At 36.5% G+C, this 18,000-nt stretch overlaps 1 protein-coding gene across 20 annotated transcripts in view; it reads left to right on the top strand.

Annotated features, from left to right (window-relative positions):
• The window catches only part of PTPRD (protein tyrosine phosphatase receptor type D), a 2,469,774-nt gene that overhangs the window by 949,047 nt on the left and 1,502,727 nt on the right, over nt 1-18,000 (top strand). For all 20 annotated transcript variants that reach the window (XM_066368144.1, XM_066368143.1, XM_066368139.1 and 17 more), the window contains one exon: nt 5,192-5,230. The gene's annotated coding sequence lies outside the window, so the exon portion shown is untranslated. The remainder of the gene's footprint in view (nt 1-5,191; nt 5,231-18,000) is intronic.

The raw sequence follows: 18,000 nt of genomic DNA, 5'->3' as shown, positions 1-18,000 counted from the left end.
GTTCCCTCTATTTCCACTTGACTAAGTTTTTATCCATAGTAGATGCTAGATTTCAAAAAATAATTTTTCTGTATCTATTGATATAGTCGTATAATTTGTATTATTGATTTTTTTCTGTGGTGTATAATGCAGGTATTATACCAGCTTAGCCTCCCAAAAAGAAATTGCACTTGATCATGGTGTATGACCTTTTTAATGTATTGCTAGATTCGGTTTGCTAATATTCTGTTGTGAATTTTAGAATCTACATGCATCAGAGGTATTTGCCTATGATTTTCTTTCCTTATAGTGTCTTTATCTGGTTTTCGTATTAGGATAATGCTGGCCTTGTTAAATGAGCCTGAGAACCTTTCTGCCTCCTGAATTTTTTGGAATAGTTCTGACTGGCTTCTAGCCCTGGGGTCACACAGGCAGTCTCTACCCTTGATTATGGACACACTTACTAAAAGGGTATTTTATTTTTAACATCTGATCTCTAATCCCTCTGTGATTGCCCTTTCAAATAAACCAAATGATATTTTAGATGAAAACAAATAAAAATATGTGAGCAGACACACACACACACACACACACACACACACACACACACACACACACACTGTGAGATTCCATTTATAGAAAACATCCAGAATAGATAAAGAAGCAGACACAGAAAGAAGATCAGGGGTTGCCAGGGGCAGGAGGAATAGGGAATAAGTACTTTAAGTGCAGGGTTTCCTTTTGGGACAATGGAACATTCTGCAAATGGACATTCTGCAACTAGACAGTGGTGATGCTTGCACAGGAACATGAATGTACTTCATGCTCAGGAATGGCACAATTTAAAATGAACGCAGTAACTTTTAAATTTTATTAAGAGGACATAAATACATCCTACTGTAATGAATACGAAGGGAAAGGATAAAAATTATAAATTGTTCCATTACCTCGGGAGGTAGAGCAACAAACATTTGGAGTAGCTGTTGAGTACTAAGTGGCTGTACAGCTGGCCCTGAGCCATTTTCCATGGACGGAGCCCCCTGTCTGGCTGGAGCCAGGGCAGTTTCTGGGGAGGGTACTTCAGGGTCGGCTGGTGGGGCCTCCTCAGGGAGCTCCTGAGACACGGCACAGGCTGGCCCCGGCCCCGGAGCTACCGCTGGGGCGACCCTGGGAGGAGGCCCGGCTGTAGGAGGGGGTCCGGCAGTGGGAGGGGGACAGCCCTCCTGATCTGAAGCAACCTCTGGGTCCGCCCCTGGGTCTGGCTCCTCGGGTGCTGAAGAGAGAACAGCGGGCTCTGTGTCCTGGCTGGAGCAGAAGTTGCTAGAAAAATAAAGATCACCTACGTACCTGCATTTCTATGTGCCTTCCCCCCAAAGAAAGAACACTCCAGAGCCTTCCAGAGATAGCCCAGTACCCACCACTTGACCTACTCCCCACCCCCACAGGCAGTCTGAGGTTAGTTAGTCTGCTCCTGGCCAGCCTCTAGGGGTGTTCCCTGTGTGTCTGCCATTGACCCCTCCCCAGAAGCTCCCCACCTCCAACCCCCACCCCCACCCCCACATTCTCACCCTTTGGCTCTAAGTCCCTGGGCTCCATGTCCTTGGGCTCCAGGTCCTCTGGGCCGGCTCTCTTCACTTGGGCAGGCTGCTGCAGGGTGAAGTCAGAAATTGTGAGTTGCCTGTGGAGCCTGGGCAGCTGCTTTGGTCACTCATGAGCCCTGTTTCCTAGACCCCAGGTGGCCACCCTCATGTCCAGCCTGCTCTGGCCCTGGGTGGTGTGGCCCTCCTGCCCCTCATGGGTGGAGACAGGATGGGGGTTTCCACTGACCAGCTACTCCCGCCGTGTTCTGTGTTATGATGGACAGTGACAGTGACCAGCAGCTGGTCCAGGGACATGAAGCCCTGCCTGGCCTTAGTGGCTGCTGCTTCTGCCCACTGGACATTCCGCTCCCCGATCAGGCCCAGCCCTGTGTCTGCACAGACCTTGCCCAGGGGACGGACGTTCCCCTCCAGGGCTCAGAATAAACCGCTGGCAGATGGTGCTGTCCACTGCAGGCCCCCAGTCAGCCCTGACCTGGGTGTGAACATGACAGACCCCCCAGGATTCTGACAGCGCCCTCCACTCCTACCTGTTATTGGCTGGGCAGGTCCTCCCCACGTGAACCCCTGTGCTACACACACATACACACACGTACACACACAACACACGCGCGCACACACAGGGAGGGGACACAGCGCTCCTCAAGTGGGATTAGAGAGGTGGCCTGGCCCGAACAGAACCACGCCAGGCCTCCCTGTGTTACCTCTGGGTCCCGCCGTGAAAAGGGCCACAGGCGTCTGGACTGAGTGCAGATCCAGCGACGGCAGCAGCTGAACACGCTATCACTGTGGCTTTTTTGAGGGCGACGGCCCTGCGAGCGGGGAAGACAACAAGAGAACATCCTCTCTCTCCGAATGTCTCTAGTCAAATGAGCTGACTGGGGTCTGTTTAGAATGTGACTGCTTGGTTACCAGGTTCCAACTGCTGGGCTCTGTCATCGGGAAGTGAGGTCACAAATCATGTCAGGAATGAGGTCAATGCTCTTTTATGACAAAATGCTGGGGGTGGAGGACCCAGGCATATACATAGACAAACATGTGGTGTTCACAAGAGGGAAAGGGGGGTGGGGATAAGGTAGAAGAGGGTAAATGGGGAATAAATGGTGATGAAAGGAGATGTGACAGCTGTGGTGAGCACACAATGCAATAAACAGATGATGTGTTACAGAACTGTTGCCTGAAACCTATATATTTTTATTAACCAATATCATCCAATATAATCAATAAAATTTAAAAAAATAAAAAATCAAGACATACTTGAGACTAAAACAAACCTGTTAAGCCCACTCTTAATCTTTATAAGGGCAATCTATCCAATCCGAAGAATCCTAGAATGTACATTTAGTGGCTTGAGCTTTGGGTGCACAGCAGAGTGACTGGGGGTGTGGGATATATCGTATGTGTGTTGTTTTTATCCCTTCTTCCAAGTACAAGTTATGACTCTGTGAAGGGAAGAGGATATAGGCTGTGAGCAACTGACTACACTGATGGCATTGAGGAATAGGGCATTATTCATGGTACCAAAGAAATGAATGAGTTCTTTGGAAAGTCAGGCTGTATCTCAGGTTCAGGTTTTTCTAAACTTATGAGCCTTCACTCTGGCACAGGCACTGTCCTAGGTACCTTCACAAGGATACTTATCCTTATAGCAATGCTGTGGGAACTAGGTATTAAGATGACCCTTTTGTAGATTAGGACACTGAGGTTTAGATAAATTTTCTAAATTAATAGACTCAGAAGCAGTAGAGTTAGAGTACAAGCTTTGACCTTTCAGTTTCTGTGTTCATAGCTGTACAACATGGCTCCCTCCTTCTGAAGGATCTGAAACCCCTGCACATCTGTGTTGCCTCAGATGGTTTGTATTTTATTTTGGACCTGTAATTTAGCATAACAAACAAAAAGTAATCAAGTGACTTCAAATTTTTCATGTTAAGTAAATGTTTATATACAGGGTAGGGCAAGTAGGTGTACCTTTGTTCATATGGTAAATAATACAATAATAATAAGGATAAACTCTGTTTTTTGTGTTGTTTTTTTTTACTCACAACTACAAACCTACTTCTGCCACACCCTGTATGTGCTCAGTGTATATACTCTGGATATACCTGTATGTATGTATATATATATACATACATATATATATATACATACATACATGTTGAGTATATGTGTGAACAAGCTGCAGGCTTCTATGTGTTCATCATGTTCTAGTTCTTGATCTAACCAGTGATTACATGAACATTCCCTCTGTGATAGTTTGTTAAGCTATATACATTTGAATTTTCCAAGTTTCTCATGTGGTTTATAAGTCATAACAAAAAAATTACTCAAATTTGAAAAGGAAAGACAAGATAACCGAATTTTTCTATGGTTCTCATGAGCAGAACTAAGACCCACGGACAGAGACTTTCAGGTGACAAACCATCCACTTACACCTTGAAGACAGGTTAGGGAATATCCAAGAGTCTATCATAATACAACAAAAAATCCTTATTTGCTGTTTTCAAATGAACTGCTAGTCTTCATAAATACATGAAGCCTGGAGAAAGAATTTAAACATTAATTCCATGAAAATTTTATCATTAACCTCACGTTATGTACATATATAATTTTGGTTTGGAACCTAATTGAAATGTTCAGAGACTGAAATGCATACACATGTTTATATGCACAGACAAGCACACATAGGTTCAACTCATCATTTACTGTATTCTTCACTCTCTTTCAAGGAATGATAGGTATTTGAATATCTGAACAAATGAGGTTTCAAACTTGATTCCCAAAGTAAAAAGAAAAGGTGATCATCATAAGTTTTTTAAAAAATCTCCTTTATTTTATTATAATAAATATTAGAATTTCAGTATCCCTGCTCAAACACAGAGGTAGGAAGGCGTGTTTACAAAAGGCCTCAAATGTTTGTCATTGCCTTTACACAGGACAACATTTATGAAACCTTTGCATCCCATGGCGGGTGCTGGGTCTTCTCTTGGGGAATGTGTGCTGTTCAGATATTGCCTTTCATTTGAACTTCAAATACTTTTTAAAAATATAGTCTGCATTTTAATATAATTTGAAAATTAAATTTAAAATGCTTTTATTTTTATCATTGTACTATCTGCCATTAATTTACTTTTCAAAAGTGAGTCAAAGCAAACACTAATTACTGTCTGATAACAAGCAAAGGCAGAAAAATATGAAACATTTAAAAAATGAAGCTTGGTTTGCCTTGCTCATAAGAAAATTAAATATATGTAATGAATATTAAAGAATTTTAAAATATATTTAATAATAGTCTACTCTCTTTTGAGTACTTACATATTTTAAATGAATAATTTTGTGGTTACCTGAATAATTAGAAACATATTTTAAGGATTTAGACTATATTTTCTTACTTTGTATAATGACAAAACATGAGATTAAATAAACACTTCAATTTAAGTAAAACAAAACTAAACAAATATATATATATCCTAAAGCATTTTGATCATTCTACAATATTTATAAATGTAATAATGATACAGAATTTTAAGTTTTTATTGTATATATTTTTAAAACAGGAAACTAAAAGACCTCTTTTTTTTCTTTCTGCCTTTCATATTTTTGTTTTTTATTAGGCTTGGACTCCTGGATCATCTGGTGACTTCAAAAACCTGGTAGGATACATTTTTTCTGTAGTATTGTCAATATTTTTGTTTCCTGTACCACAAATCTTTGGAGAATGGCTTTCTTTCTATGTCAGGCTTAATTCTTTTTCCTAATTCTCTCCTCATTTTCAACCCTTGAGAGTGATTTAATCTCATAAAACCAATTGAAGAAGGTCAACTTCATTTTAACCCATGCAGGATTCTCTGATAAATCCACATACTTGAAGATTTAACTTTATGGGTAAGAAGAGTATTTAATAGAGGGGTAGAATTTGTTTCTTCAGGAAATAAAAATCACTGAAAGAGTCTGAGATAAGAGAGAGGATTATTCAGGTAAGATGCAGAACATATCAACTTGAGAAATTTTATTTTAAATAATACCAAATGCAATAGCAAGATAAAAACCATAGAGGGCTGAGTGTAATAACTGAATTTTTAAAAAGTTTTTCATTGCTACATTATTGGTATTATAGTTTACATTTTATAGAACCAGAAACACATTGAAAGCAGTGCTCTTTTCTACAAAAGAAACTTAAAATTATGAGGTATTTGTCTGGTACATATATTATCGGCATGGGAAAGATAGAGTGTTTACTTAAAAATAAAAATGGACTGGTTAAGGAAGAAGGTTTTCTATTAAGCTGTATTTTTCCAAACAACATCTTTTATATTCATTTTAGACTTTACCCAGTGCCTCCCCTTTTCTTTCAAATATTCTTGAAATAGTGCTTGTATTTAAGTTCTTATATTGGACTCCTACCATGCTATGAACCTATGTAAGGTTATAAAATATGTTTTATCTCATATTTTATCTAATTTAATTTATTAAAGAGTACTCTAGCTTGGATTCTTATTCTTGTGAAATCTGGTAGTCCACAATGTTCATGATTTCTAGAGTCACCCTTCCTAGAATACCCAGCCAAGAGTAATATGAAATATCAACTTGATAGACTTCAGGAATATGGTCTTATACACCATTCTATAATAATAACTGGATATGGCTCTATTAGAATGAGAGGGTGGTGAGAGTCCAGCATGTTGTTATTGTACATTGCCTCACTCCCAAATGTTTTCAGGGTCTCTCAACTAATACCTTCTGTCATCTGATATCTTTTCTGTGCTATTTCAGTCCACTCCTTGAGTTCATACCAAGAAAACTCAAAGCTGATCAGATTGATCAGTTCTTTCCTTTCATAGCTCTCACTGCTACTATTTCTCCTTTCGTGAATATTTTCTCTATCTGCTCATACACCTACTTCTTTTCTTTTCAATCCTCAAGGCCAAGTCTAACTTCTATTTTCTCCAGGAAGACTTTACTCTTTTGAATTATAATATTCTTGAATTATTTATTTCAGGATCATGTAGCACTTTACCTTATACTAGTACATATTTTAAGGTGCTTGTGTTGTGTGGCATAGTTTCTACTCAGCAATTTTGCAAGAATGTTAAGTAAGGTAATAATATCATCTTGTGCTATTTATATCCTAACATATTTCTTTGTGTTTGGTAGTTCCCCAGGAAATATTTTCAATTGAGTAATTTATTTAGGATCTTAACTATACCTAAAAGGATCAAACTTAAAATTTTATTTCTATAGTTGTTTGCCTCCATCTACAAATATATATAATTATAGATAAAATTATGATTTTTAAAGGAAACAATAACATGAACATGGAGGATTATTAATATGTGTAGTATTATCTGAAACAAATTCTGAATTACATAATCCACTATCTAAAACTATATATTTGAGTGTACTTTAGAGAAAAAAATATAAAATTCAAACTATAATAACATTGAAATGAAACTGATAATATGAAAAATATTATAAAATAAATTAATTAATGTGTACTCTATTTTATCATATAACTCTAAAGCTAAAAAAATATTTACTCTAGAACTAAATGCCAGCAATAAAAATTCACTTCAATACGAAGAGCTAACATTGCCCATATTGAAGTTAAAATATTTACAAAAAACTTATTGCAGCATTTTTAACTTATATAAGATATGTTTAATGCTTACAGTTCACTGAGTTTTATATGTGTGTGTGTGCAGTTTTGACAATCTGTTCTAATTCACAAATTTTATTCTCTGCACCTGGAGTTTGGACCTTTTAAGAGGTCAAAATAATAACAGATGAACAATTATGTACAGTTGAAAGGAGTACATATTTTTAAACATTCACTGTACATCAAGTGTTATGCTAGGTTCTTTTTCTGTCTAGTCTCATTTCAACCTTCAAAACATACTTTGAGGCATTTATTTTGTTCACCTCTTTAGAGCTGAGCCAACTAAGGGTCTGAGAGTCTGAGAGTTTAATTAGTTCATCTACAGTCACTAAATAATCATGATGCTGAGATTTCAATTTTACTCCTAGGACTCCAAAGACTCCACAAGACGCCTACCTAAAGAAAACTTACTTCATTAAGCTTATTATAATAAAATCTAATTCCATATGTATTAGAGTACTGACCCTGATCTTTAGCCCTTAAGAAAATTGATACATAAATGACTGAAATGAGATTTAATCTTTGTACCTACAATTATTTGAAAGCATGAAGTCTGTCATCATCAATGTTAGTATTTTATCCTGTCATAAATTGTCATTATATAAACATAAATTATATATTCAGAGATCAAAAAAAGTAATAATACTTTCATCAATTTATTTATTCATTTTCTTACAATATATTTAGTAACATTTTGTGTAACAATCTGCTAGAGATTGGGTAATACAAATGACATTCAAGGACTGTCATATTATGTGTTCTGAATAATTGCAGTGATTTTAATTTTTATTTTTTTGACAGTTACTGTAGACTAAATTTATGAGCATTTGTTTTAGGGCTTTTATTGTTTCCCTTTTCCTTGATGGGACAGAAGTTTACTGGAAATCAAAAGAATAGTGTGAGAAACATTGTTAGTGCACATTAATATTTGGGTTTCCTTTAACTTTTGAGCATATGGGAGATTATATTTTCTCTCCACCTGACCATAAAATAGGGTCATGGGACTACTTTCAGACAAGGAATAATGGAAGTGAAGTATATTATTTCTGCGAAGAGGAAGTGAAAAACCTCCATGTACTTTTCTAGTCTTTCTCTGCATCTGTAGAAGGGGCATCAATTGAAGATAAGAGAGCAACAGAATAAATCATCCTGAATCCCTGAGTCACCTGATGGAAGATAGATTCTGTGGGAAGTCTCTATCTTGCATAGACAACCTATTAGAACAAGAAGCAAATTATTGTTTTTTAAGCTACTGAGTTGATTTGTGTGTGTAGGGAGGGGGGGCACTATTGTGTTACAGCAACGTGAACCTTGCCCAAATTAATCAAATGGTTCTTGGGAAAATCAGCCTCATAGTGTTTGAGTTATTTTGAAATCTGGAGTAATGTTTCTAAAAGTATGTGATGGAAATATTATTTTTTTGTATTTATTTATTTGTGACTATAAATAGTTCTGTTTTGACTGTCACCTAATAATCTGAAGTAAGTACTTAGCATAGCAGGCAATATGGGGCCCCCTAAATAAAAGCCTTGGAAAATCTGTACTAAAATATTTAATAAAAATCATCTATTATTTACTTACCAAGTATATTTAGATGAAAATAAGGACAATATAAGGCATGTATTTAAATATAAAATAACATGCTTTCCAGTTGAAAAATTAATAGCATACCAGTAATAGTAGTTTTAGTCTTTTAATATTAACTAGCATTCAGTAACAATGCATATTAAAGACCATATAACAACCACTTTCTTTTTCCATCTTAAAAAGTCTCCATGTCTTAGATTATTTTATTTTAGTATGATGTTTAGAATAATCTATACTTAACTTTTTAGTGTTTGGAAAGCCCTGACATAATATCCCCTCCTCCTATGTCTGGTCCTTTTTCTCTTGCCATTTACAATAGAAATCTCTGTATGTTGTCTTGTTTTTTACTTTTAAAGATATGTACTAATTTAAGTGCCACCAACATACCAGATTATATTATTTCTACAACTAATTAATTAAACATAACCCCTTTTCTGCACGCATAACACTATCAAAAATGATTATATGCAATTACCTAGAACTGAAAAGATTTAAATAAAATACCTAAGAATAGGGCACAAAAATTATGGCTCATGAAGTATATCCTGCCAACCATTAAGAGTCTATAAACAATTGTGGAACAATAAAATCTGCCTCTATAATATTTATTCAACTTTTTTTGTGTGTGTGTATTTTTCTGAAGCTGGAAACGGGGAGGTAGTCAGACAGACTCCATCCACCCGGCATGCCCACCAGGGGGCGATGCTCTGCCCATCCAGGGCGTCACTCTGTCGCAACCAGAGTCACTCTAGCGCCTGGGGCAGAGGCCAAGGAGCCATCCCCAGCGCCCAGGCCATCTTTTGCTCCATTGGAGCCTTGGCTGCGGGAGGGGAAGAGAGAGACAGAGAGGAAGGAGAGGGGGAGGGGTGGAGAAGCAGATGGGCGCCTCTCCTGTGTGCCTTGGCCAGGAATCGAATCCGGGACTTCCACACGCCAGGCCGATGCTCTACCACCGAGCCAACTTCCAGGGCTATTCAACTTTTAAGAAGTCAAAGTCTGGCCTGACCTGTGTTGGCGCAGTGGATAAAGTGTCGACCTGGAAATGCTGAGGTCACTGGTTCAAAACCTTGGGCTTGCCTGGTCAAGGCACATATGGGAGTTGATGCTTCCAGCTCCTCCCCCCCTTCTCTGTCTCTCCTCTCTCTGTCTCTCCCTTTCCTCTCTAAAATGAATAAATAAAAAAAATGATAATATAGAGTTATTAAAAAAATGTCAAAGTCATTACATCTGGAATTTAATCCATCTTTCAACAATTTCCATTAACCTTGTATCTGCTGTTCCTCTCACCTAATTTCAACTTGAGCTTAAAATTCAAAAAACCTTAAGGCAGCACATTTCATTTTGAGGTGACTACTTGTGTTTAAAACATATTTCTTTGGTATTGAGCAAACATATTTTATGGCTATACTTTACTTCTCAGACTGACATAGCATTTCCATATTTGTTCATTTAGCTGACCTCTGTTAGCTTCAATATTTCAATATTTGAACTATGTGGAAAAGTATCATTTTAGTGGAATGTTAAGCCAGCTACATTTCATTTAAGACACTCTTATCTGCTGTAGAATATTAATAAATGGTTTTATGAAAATAATTTAAATAAGGATTCTACAAAATCTTGATACTATCTATCTTATTAATTATATATTGAAAGAAGATTTTGTGGTAATTAAGCATGGCATCCCCTGCTTGACTTTTTGCCTGCTGTCCTAAGTCAAGCAGTACTTCTCCAGGTGTTCACCAAAATAGAAATATTTTAATAGTTTTTAAACAACTTTTTAAAGTTTCCTATTTATTACTTATTGAGGGGTTTTTTTTCTACATTTCTTTTTTTGTGACAGAGACAGACAGAGAGAGGGACAGATAGGGACAGACAGGCAGGAAGGGAGAAGGATGAGGAACATCAATTCTTCTTTGTAGCACCTTAGTTGTTCATTGATTGCTTTCTCATATATGCCTTGACCTGGGGGATAAAGCAGAGCAAGTGACCCCCTGCTCAAGCCAGTGACCATGGGCTCAAGCCAGTGACCTTGGACTTCAAGCCAGCAACCTTTGAGCTCAAGCCAGAGACCATGGGGTCATGTCTATGATCCCATGCTCAAGCCAGCAACCCTGCTCTCAAGCTGGATGAGCCCATTTTTAAGCTGGCGACATTGGGGTCTCGAACCTGGGTCCTCTATGTTCCAGTTTGATGCTCTATCCACTGTGCCACCACCTCACCAGGCTACTTTCTCTTTCTTTTGGGTACTTCACCCTCTAAACTTAGTGTCTAACAATATCATGTGGTGCCAGGGAATCACTTTGATTTGTAGCTGATGTCCTGTCAGCTGCTCTTCCCTCGCCCTTTATTCTTGAAAAAGGTTCTAGAACAGTCATTTACATTTTGGGGAATCATTCCCTAGTCTGAAACCACTCCTGCAATACAAACTCTATTATGAAAAAATATGCACATTTTGAAAAGTTGTCCATAAACATATTAAGACATATGACAGTGTCTTTCCTTGTATTATTTCTAGTTGGTGCTGAGTTATTTCCTGTTTTATGTTAGTAGGAGAAATGTCTTTCACAATTTTAGAAATAAAGGAGAAACAGAGGAACATGAAAAGGTAATGAGGTTGAAGAAAGGCAATATTACACAATATGTTTAATTTTTCAGAAAGAAACATAGGCATAAAATTTGTCAGCAAGCTTATATACTTTTATCATTATCCTCACAAAGAAATATTGGTTCACTGTCAACCCTAACCCTATCTTTTTGCCTATTTTTTTTTATTGATATGGAATATTTTTGCTTTGTCTATATGCGGCTACTCTAATTAGAGTAATTAGTCCTACAATATTTATATTTTTTATTTATTTAAATATTTTTACCAAAAATGTAGTTCTATTCATAACACATTGAGAGCATTATTCGTAAAATGACCACTGATTTTCAGGCATGTATGATATCCTACATATATATTTGTGTTTTTGACATATACACAGATTTTTGCTACAACCACAAAAATGTTTTGAATTTGCACGTTATTTTGTACGCTCCCTTAAGTAAAAATATAAAATAGACCATATAGACACTTAAAATGATTTTTAAAAGATCATGCTTAAAGATAAGTATAGCATCTTGCTGAAGGTGTTGAGCAGTGGTAAGTGGCAAAGTGGGTGGGCTTTATGGGAATTCGGTCTATGCTAGTAGGAGTAAGTATATAAGATTTTACACTGTCCTACCAATGGCTACCTACCCCAGAATGATAACCCTAATTGAACCTCTCTTTCCTTTTGAGATACTCTTTATAGCCCAGAAATTTGTATTGCTTTCTAGATATAGAAGACATATAAAGGCTTGACACATGTGGGTGGTGGCAGTTGCAGGGTTAGCACATGGATCTGCAGAAGTGAGGATTTTTTTGATGGAGGATAGAATAGAGGAATAACTAAGGAGTTTTCTAAGAAAGACCACAATAGAAGATTAATTCTAGGATAATGTTGGTTTTGGTATGCTATGACACACCAATGCTCTGTTAAATAGATGTGTGAGCACTCCATAAAACAGCGTAGGATTTCTATTTCTTGCCTAAAATTAAAACAAGTCAAGTAAATCATGCTTCTTTTTCTTTTGTCTTTTTTTCTCTCTCATTTTTCCGAAGCTGGAAACGGGGAGGCAGTCAGACAGACCCCCACATGCTCGCAACCAGGATCCACCTGGCACGCCCACCAGAGGGCGATGCTCTGCCCCTCTGGGGCATCACTCTGCTGCATCCAGAGCCATTCTAGTGCCTGAGGCAGAGGCCACAGAGCCATCCCCAGCGCCCGGGCCATCTTTGCTCCAATGGAGCTTCGGCTGTGGGAGGGGAAGAGAGAGACAGAGAGGAAGGAGAGGGGGAGGGGTGGAGAAGCAGATGGGTGCTTCCCCTGTGTGCCCTGGCCGGGAATCGAACCCAGGACTCCTGCGCGCCAGGCCGACGTCTACCACTGAGCCAACCGGCCAGGGCCGTTCTTTTTCCTTTGAAGGGAAGTGAGAGTGAGGAAGGCAGAGACAAACTTCTGCATGTGCCCCTACTGGGATCCACAGGGCAAACCCCATACCAGGCCAATTTGTGTCCACTGCCTCATTGCTCAGCAACTGAGCCATCTCAGCACTTGAGGCACAGTCATGGAGCCATCCTCGCACACAGGGCCAACCTGCTCAAACCTTTTGAGCCATGGCTGCAGGAGAAGACAGAGGAAGAGAGAGAAAGACAGAGAGAGAGAGAGAGGAGAGAGGAGAGAGAGAAGAGAGAAGGATGGAGGAGGAGGTGGCCACTTCTCCTATGTGCCCTGACCGGGAATTGAACTAGGGATTTCCACATGCCAGGCCCACACTCTACCACTGAGCCAACCAGCTGGGGCCAATTCATGTTTCATATTTAGGTAGCTATATAGTTGCTATATTACTCAAAGCACTGTACTGATAGAAAAATTTTTTCTTTTAATATATAATCATTTTTTGTTTTCAGTGTTTTCTTTAAAAATAATTCTCTTATTCTCACTGAAATTTCTTGCAATACTATAAGTTGTCATTAATTTTCATGAATGGATTTGTCACAGAAAGTTTCTCAAATGTTTCTTCATGAAAAAGAGGAAACGTGGCTATTTTTTTCTAGAACATGTAATGTGAATAATTACAAATGCTTTCTATTCTGAAATGGAAATCAAGAAACCTGGGTAAAGGGACTACATTAAAACCTCACATGGTGAACTATGTATGCTGCAATAAACATGAGGCTGCATGTGTCTTTATGTACCGATGTTTTTGAGTTTAGGGGGTATATACCAAGTAGAGGGATTGCTGGGTCATATGGTAGTTCTATTTTTAGTTTTTTGAGGAACAACCATACTTTCTTTCATAATGGTTGTACTACTTAACATTCCCACCAACAGTGTATGAGGGTTCCTTTTTCTCCACAGCCTCTCCAACATTTGCTATTACCTGTCTTGTTGATAATAGCTAATCTAACAGGTGTGGGGTGGTATCTCATTGTAGTTTTGATTTGCATTTCTCTAATAACTAATGAAGATGAGCATCTTTTCATATATCTGTTGGCCAAGACATGGAAACAATCAAAAAGCCCTTCAATAGATGACTGGATAAAGATGTGGTACATATATACTATGGAATACTACTTAGCTATAAGAAATGATGACATCAGATCATTTACAACAAAATGGATGGATCTTGATAACATTATACAGAGTGCAATAAGTAAATCAGAAAAAAAAACTAAGAACTGCATGATTTCATACATAGGTGGGACATAAAAACAAGACTAAAAGACATGGACAAGAGTGTGGTGGTTACCAGAGGGAGGGGGAGGTAAGGGAGGGAGAGGGAGCGGAGAGACCCAAAGAAAACCAGATAGAAGGTGACAGAGGACAATTTGACTTTGGGTAACAAGTATGCAACATAATTGAATGACAAGATAACCTGGAGATGTTTTCTTTGAACATATGTACCATGATTTATTAATGTCACCCAATTAAAATTAATAAAAAATAAAAATATTTTTTAAAAAAAACCCCTCACATGGTAACTATATCGACAAGCCTCCCTTACAAACATTCATGCATAGAAATAAGCAAAATCATGCTTTAAATTACTATATGTAAAAAAGTTGCTTAGTATTCACAGATCAATGTTTTATATAAGAGCTTAGATTGTATTGTTTTCTGTGTCTTTGTTGGAAACTTTTCAATTCTACCTTCCAGTATATTGAGATGATTTAGTGCTATAATTCTTAGTGCTAATTTGATTAATGCACCTTTCCAACAACAGAAATGTCCTGAGCAGCAAACAACTGAGATGTTGATGGTAACTTATGCTACCCAGTGTCTATCTCTTTAAAATCTCTGTGGGGAGATTTGAAATGTCTGAAATTATCATTCCAGAATCTTAAAGTCACACTTAGAATGATATTGGTGAAGTTGTACATTTGCCTGACACAGTAGTATCTCTGCATTTTAGCTCATCAAAGGCTTTTCCTATTCACTTGCCAAGTATGTGATTTTGAGGTAAAAAAAAAAAAAAAGTCTGCTGTTAGTGAAAGATAAATCATGTTTCCATGGTTGAACATGTATTCCTTTTAGAATACAGACCCGTAATTCAAGTTTTGTTCTGACATGATTTTATTCTGATTAATGCCCATTAAGGAATAAGATTTTTTTTCTCATTAAAAATAATATATTTCTATCTTCTCTTTTGTTACATTTAGGAGGATCATTTTAGGGGTTTTACTTTGTGTTGTTATTATTTTACAGTATTTCTTTTGACCAGGTAGCAGTTCTTTAGCATATAATTTGCAAGTTTAAATTTTAATAAGTAAAATCGTAGATATCATAATAGATTTCATAATTGTGGCAAGTTCCTATGTTTGTCTTGAGTTAAAATGTTTACCTTCATATCTTTAAACAAGAACTTAAAGCAACAAGACTTATGGTTGGTTTGAAAAACTATGATTTTGGAAATGATATTGTGATCTGGGAACATCTTCATGCTCCTTGTGCTTCTGTAGTAGGCCAGTTCTACTGTTGACTTCTTATATGACTCTTGACAACTTAGAGTCACTTAGAAAACTTAGAGTCAGTTTTCTCATCTGTGAAATGAATCTGTGTGTAAATTATTTCGCCGCCTGATGATCTATTTTGAATAGACTCAGGCTCATCACACCTGTATATCTGAGTAAACAGTTACAGATGTCTTCTTACATTCTCATCAAATGAATGTAGAGTTGAATGTGAAAGTCCTGACAGTCTGATGGCATTTTGTTTTAATGTTAATCTTGTTTTATACTCATTTTTCAATGTCATTTTCTCTTATAAAAGAACATACTTGGTGTACTTTGTTCACAGAATGCCAGTGGAAACACAAATATTTATTTTGTATTTCTATCTATTCCTTGACATACTATGGAAGCATTTTGTGGTTGTAAAAAGAATACTGCTATTTTACTTTCTTCCTTATTAGAAAAAGAGAGAATTCCTCAAAGTCACAGTGGTTTCACACCAACACTCGGTTCACCAAAGTTATGTTGTCAATTTTGCAGATGATATTTTCTGGAAAGTTAGGAATGATGAGTATTTATACTCAATATTTACTTGAGAAAAAAATGGATTTCTGTTCCAAGTATTTCCAGTGTAATTTTTTGTCAAGTCTTACAATATATGCTTTTACTATGAAAGAGTATTATTACAAAAGTATCAAGTAGTTCGTACGTTCTCATATTCTTTTTATAAATGGAGTGTCTGATAATTGAAAAGGAAGTGTTTACCATTCCAAGATTAATTGCTTCTATCCACAGAAAACTGGCTGCTTATTTTCATCACCCCCTAAATTGTCAAAGAATATAGGGGTAGTGCTATTAAATAAGTGCAGCTGCTCCTTATCCATGGTAAAACTTTCCCCTGGGATCACAGGGTACCTTTGTTTTAAATTATTTCTCCAATTTCTTTTATTTTCAAAACTGAACTTTTAAGATCCTGATTGAAATGGCCACCAAAGTAACAAAGAAAATTAATGATTTTATATATCTTTAAAGTAAAAGATAAACTCATTAAAAAGTTTTTTTGGCACATGTGTGATTATTAAAGTGTTTTATTTTATATAGAATTACAAAATCAGTTGAGTTTACAATTTACAATAGTCTTCAACCTTCCAGCTTTCTGCTTAAAATCTGCATGGAATAGTACTTTTAAAATACGTTCTTTTTAATATGGAGGTGAAAGAACTCATTGTTATAAATGAATGCATTCTCTAAATATTGTGATGTATTTTTCTATCTATATATCAAATAACTATATCTAAATTTTTCTGAAGATGAAGATTTTTATGTATCTAATTGTTGTATTTTCTATCTCTTTCATTTTATCTGATACAGGTATGTGTCCTTTGATTCTAGAAATGAACCAAAACTGTCAATTTCTTATTTCACTTAGCATAATGCCCTCAAGGTCCATTCATGTTGTCACAAATGACAGGATTTTCTCCTTTCTATGGCTATAATAATAGTCCCTTGTGTGTGTGTTTATGCATAATATCATATTTCCTTTATCCATCTGTTCAATGATGAATACTTAGGTTGTTTTCATATATTGGCTATTGTAAATAATGCTGCAGTGAGCATAGAGGTGCAAATGTCTTTTTAAGTTAATGATTCACTTTCTTCTGGTCAATACCTAGAATAGAGTTGCTGGCTCATATGACAATTCTGTTTTTAATTTTTTGAGAAAACTCCATATTGTTTTTTATTATAGTGGCATACCAATTTATATTTCCATCAATAGTGCACATGAGTTTCCTCTTCTCCACACTTGGTATTTCTTCTTTTTGATCATAGCCATTCTAACAGGTGTGAGGTAATAGATTTCATTGTAGTTTTGATTTTCATTTTCCTGATAATTAGATATGTTGAGCATCTTTTCATGTATCTGTTGGCCATCTATATGTCTTATAAGAAAAAAAAATGTCTAGGTTCTCTATTTTTAATTGGATTTTTCTATTATTTTCTGCTATTGAGTTCTATGAGTTCTTTATAATATATTTTAGATATTAACTCATATATGATTTGCAAATATTTACTCCCATTTAGGAGGTTGTCTTTTCTTTGCTGTGCAGACACTGTTTAAATAGATCTTGTTTTTGTTTTGTTTTGTTTTTCCAAATGCTTTTTGGGGTCAGAAGCAAAATATCACCAAATCTGATGTCTTCCTGTTTTCTTCAAAGAGCGTTATGATGTCAGGTTTTATGTTCAAGCCTTTAATCTATTTTGAGTTAATTTTTCTGTATGAAGCACGAAAGTGGTGTAGTTTTATTCTTTTGCATGTGGCTATCTAGCTTTTAAGGCACCATTTATTGAAGAGATTGTCTTTTTAAATTATATATTATTGGCTCATTTCTAATAATTTACCATATGTGTGTAGTTTTATTTCTGGGCTCTCTGTTTTGTTCCATTGAAGTATGTGTCTGTTTTAATGCCAATACCCTACTGTTTTAATTACTAGAGTTTTGCAATATAGTTTGAAATTAGAGAGTATGATGCCTCCAGTTTTGCTCTTATTTCTCAAAATTTCTTTGTTGAGTCAGAAACTTCTGTTCCATACAAATTTTAGGATAGTTTGTTAGGATAGGATGCCATTGATTTAGACAGTGTTT

The sequence above is a fragment of the Saccopteryx leptura genome, chromosome 2 (assembly GCF_036850995.1).
Source record: "Saccopteryx leptura isolate mSacLep1 chromosome 2, mSacLep1_pri_phased_curated, whole genome shotgun sequence".
Lineage (NCBI taxonomy): Eukaryota > Metazoa > Chordata > Mammalia > Chiroptera > Emballonuridae > Saccopteryx > Saccopteryx leptura.
Note: the sequence above shows the minus strand (reverse complement) of the source record. Positions and strands in the feature narration are given on the sequence as shown.